The sequence below is a fragment of the Notamacropus eugenii genome, chromosome 2 (genome assembly GCF_028372415.1).
Source record: "Notamacropus eugenii isolate mMacEug1 chromosome 2, mMacEug1.pri_v2, whole genome shotgun sequence".
In the NCBI taxonomy this organism is placed as follows: Eukaryota; Metazoa; Chordata; class Mammalia; order Diprotodontia; family Macropodidae; genus Notamacropus; species Notamacropus eugenii.
The window spans coordinates 350,392,429-350,396,812 of NC_092873.1; positions in this window are offsets into that span (position 1 = coordinate 350,392,429).

A 4,384-nucleotide genomic window follows, 5' to 3' on the forward strand; every position below is an offset into this window, starting at 1 on the left:
GTGGCAATGTGTGTGACAGACAGATGTGCAGCTCCCTGTGGATATGACGGAGCAGGTGTTCATCTCACTGGGACTGTGTGCATGCGTGATGACAAATTATGATGTCTCAGTTACTTAATGTGAAAAATGAGGGGGTTGGACAGATCTCTGAGATTGTTTCTACCTCCGTATCTCTGATCATTTGAGTTAGGTGCTAGAAGAAAACAGGTAAGACCAAGAGCAGGTGTAGGGAAAATGGAGGGCCTGTGCATAGATGATTTTAATAAGATTCTTAGATCATGAATGAATGAATGAAAAAAGCATGCATTAAGTACTAATGTGCCAGGCTAAGTACTGGGGAAACAAATCATTTTTAAAAGGAATGGTCCCTGTCCTTGGGGCCATCATTCTACCAGGGAAAACAATTCATATAGGGGAATGGTAACCAGGAAAAGCATATGGAAGGGGTGTGTGTGTGTGTGTGTGTGTGTGTGTGTGTGTGTATGCATGTGTGCATGTGTGTGTGCATGTATATGGTGTTTCAGAGGTCAAGTATGTTGAAGGGTCTGTGATTGTTTTATGTGGGTGACTTTTGAATGTCATGTGATTGGAGAAATGAACCATGCCACATGTGTCAGAGAAAATGAATATGTGTACAACTGTGAGTGTGCAACTAAAAGTGAGAGTATGATTGTGAGGAGCTAGGCAAGAGCATCAGAATATGTGTGATGGTGACCATGTGTGGAAGTGTCAGAGTATATGTGACTGTGGACTGAGAGTGTGTGCAATTGGGCAGATGTGAGAATGTTACAGTGCTTAGGAAAGCCTGATGGTGAGTGACTGTGAGTGTCAGAACATGTCAGGTTGAATAAAGTTGTTAGGACTGCGGGATTGTGTGTTACTGTCAGGATGTGACTGAATGATATCACAGTGTGTGTAACCAGGAGTGTTAGGGGCCTTTTGTGGTGACTATGTGTGAGCTATATGTAATTTTGTGTGAGCTATGTGTCATCATCTGTGTGTATGAGAAAGTCTGAGTGTGTTTGCATGTTTGAAATGAAATGTATACATTTAATTGTCCACCCAATTCACTGTTGGCCCTTAGTGAGAGCTTAGGAATATTTGGGGTGGGGGATGGAGGGGTTGGCTCAAAGAAGGCAGTAGAGAAGAGAGCCTGTACTTTGTGGGTACCTTGTGCATTTCTGCTTATATGACTAACTTATGTGTCCACTCTTGTGTGAGTCAGAATGAGGGAACTTTGTATTGAGTCTGATCTGGGCTTCATATGGCCTAGTGTAAGAAATCAGGAGAGTAACCAAGAAATATATACTTGGAAGACTGTGCCTAATGCAGAATAGATTGTGTGTATGTGTGTGTTCCTGTGTGTGGTGATTGTTTTTGCCAGTGTATGCATATAAATGACAAAGGTGTTGGCTGGGGGTCAGATTATGCATGGGAGATGGGGTTGGAGAGGGCAGGAAGCTCAAGGGGATGCTAACAGTCCAAGTCTCTAGTCCAGCAGTGGTTCATTGGATAAGACAAAGGGTATCGTCCTGTGTAAAAAGTTGTGAGTGTTGCTGAAATGAAGGAGGGAGAGCGGATTTGGTCAGACATCTGTCTGTTACTTTGCCCATGAGTGTGTGAATCTGTGTGGCTGTTGGCCTGTGGATTGCTTTGTGAGAGAATAAGGGAATGTGGTTGTGTGGGTGGGTGTGGAATTGGCACTGTGTGTGTGTGTATGTGTGCATGCACACATGCGTTGTCACTGGAGGACCAGTGTGTACTTGTGTGGGGGGAAGGGGAGGAGTTCCTGATTCTAACTTTGGTTTGTCCTCATTCCAGCCCCATTTCCCAGCCTTTCTCTAGTGCCACGCCCCTTCTGCCCTGGATTGAGACAAGGGCTCCTGTGTCTTTCTCAGAACAGAGCTAGGGGAGGGGAGAGAAGGGAGGAACTGTTAGGATCTTCTGGTTTAAGAGGAGAAAAGGGAGCAGCTGGATTCTCAGTGGCTTGGAGAGAAGCATGTTGCTTTGTAATATAATGGAAAAAGCAATGGCTCTGGATTCTGATTTTCTACATTGGACCTAGGCTTAAATCTTGCCTCCAACACTTCCTGTGTGACCTTGGATAGGTTACTTAATCTCCTCCAGGGTCTCAATTTTCTCATCTGTAAAATGGACTATTTAGAACAGATTGCTTCCAAGGTTCTGTCCAGTGCTGACCTTCTGTGATTCTATAAATGGGCTTTGGCAGGAAAGATTGAGCTCAGAAAAAAGATCTTCCTGGCTAAAAGTGGACATGAGATACAGAAACGGCACCAAGAGAAGGAACAGTCTCTTTCCTCTCCCTTTAGGAAGATTCCTGCGGGTTGTAGGAGAGGATGAGACACTACTCAGAGGCAGAGGGGGTGACTATTTCAAAGCCTTAAATTCAATGTCAAAATTATGTGACCACAATTTTTTTTGGGGGGGTGGAGAGTTTGCCATGATGCTGGCAGACGTCCAGGAGACTAAAAGAGAAACAAGGAGGGAAAGGCAGGGGGACATTATGCGTGTCTTGGGGGATCCAGGGAGAACCTTTGGAGGATCCCAACTCAGGAGACAGCTGAAACAGTGGCAGAAAATGCTGCTGAAAGCTTTGCTGGGGCCTCCCTCATCCCCTTATCATGAGGGGGAACCTGAAGCCTGGAGAAGGAATATGGCTATGGCATGCCAGCCAACTTCTTCCTGTTTGGTTAACAGCAAGTATGGAATTGGAAGAATGGATATAATAGGCCTGACCCAGGGAGCCCAGGGGAAGATGTCACTTTCCTCTGAGGCAGCTAGATACACCTGGCCTAGAAAGAAGCAGGGTGGCTAGAGCACTGTCATTAGGCAAAGCAGTTGAGACACAACTTGGGTTAGGGGATGGAGGTCCTAGGGTCAGGAAGACCTGAGTTTGAATCCTGCTTCTTAGCTAACTGCGTGAACCCTGGGCAAGCCACTTAACCCATTTCGGTTTTGTTATCTTATAGAATGGGATTAACGTCTCATAGTGTTACGAGAATCAAACGAGATAATGTGTAAAATATTATGAAAACCTAAGAATATTTTATAAGTATTGAATTATCATTATCATCTTCTACTCCTTAAGAAATTTAGAGTCACTTGATCTAGGGAGTGGGCATCTAGGTGGCACAGTGAATAGAGTACCAGGCCTGAAGTCAGGAAGACACATCTTTCTGAGTTCAAATCTGGCCTCAGACACTAGCTTTGTGTCTTTGGACAAGTCACTTAACCCTGTTTTCCTCAGTTTCCTCATCTGTAAAATAAGCTGGAGAAGAAAATAGTAAATTACTCCAGCACATTTGCCAAGAAAACCCCAAATGAGGTCACAAAGAGTCTGACACAACTGAAACAACTCAACAACAAATCTGAGAATGACATGCAGGAGGTATTATTTCTGAGTCTGTATATAATTTTTACCTTATAAGTAAGCCCCAGATAATACATTCTTATGATCTAGAGTTGGTGGAGAAAGTGGGAAAAGGAAAAGAGGGGCAACATGCCAGGGCTGAGAACCTTGGCAGAAGGGAAACAGTAGGGAATTTGGATTTCAGTGAGGCAGGTCCCAGAACCAAGGGAGCCAAACCAGCTCAGGAGCCAGAGGAGTCTGGAAAGGCTCCTTGAGCTGGAATTCAGTGGCCAAGAAGATGGAGAAGCAAGAGGGTGATAGCCAGGAACCAAAGGCATTTGTCTAGACTGGCTGTGGCAGAGGACCTGAAATCCCAAGAAGCTGCCTGAGGAGCCTAAGGCCCAGAACTGAATCCTTCACAGAGACCAATTGAGACACAGTGCCTAAAGATGCCTTTTCTCCCATCCAGAAGGTGTAAGAATGGATAGACTGACAATCAGTTAGTTTTCTAGGTTGATTCCAGACTCCAAACTATATAGTGGCTCTCTTTCTAGTGTTCCCTTCCTCCCTATCCCTCACTCCCTCCAAACATAGGTTTCTTAACCTGGGATCTTCAGATCCATAGACTCATGGATTCTGTGAATTTGGTTGGGGGGGGAGGGGGGAGGAATTAGATTTTTTTTCTTTCCCACAGATATTTAACTAAAATTAATCTTTTCCTTCAATTATGGATTTTAAAAGATCCACACTATTCTGAGGAGTCCATAGACTTCATCAGATTGCCAAAGGAGTCCATGACACCAATAAGGTTAAAAACCCTTGGACTAGAGAATTTTGGAGAATAGCAACTCTCCAATACAGGAGAGCCAAATATGAGGAAGTCTATTACTTGGAGATTCCAGATTCCCCCATATCACAAACATCAGGATCATGTCATTCCAGGTACCAGAAAGGGAAAAAAGAAATCAAAGAAGACCAAAGTGAGGGATTACTAGAGGAAGATGGAGCCTGGAG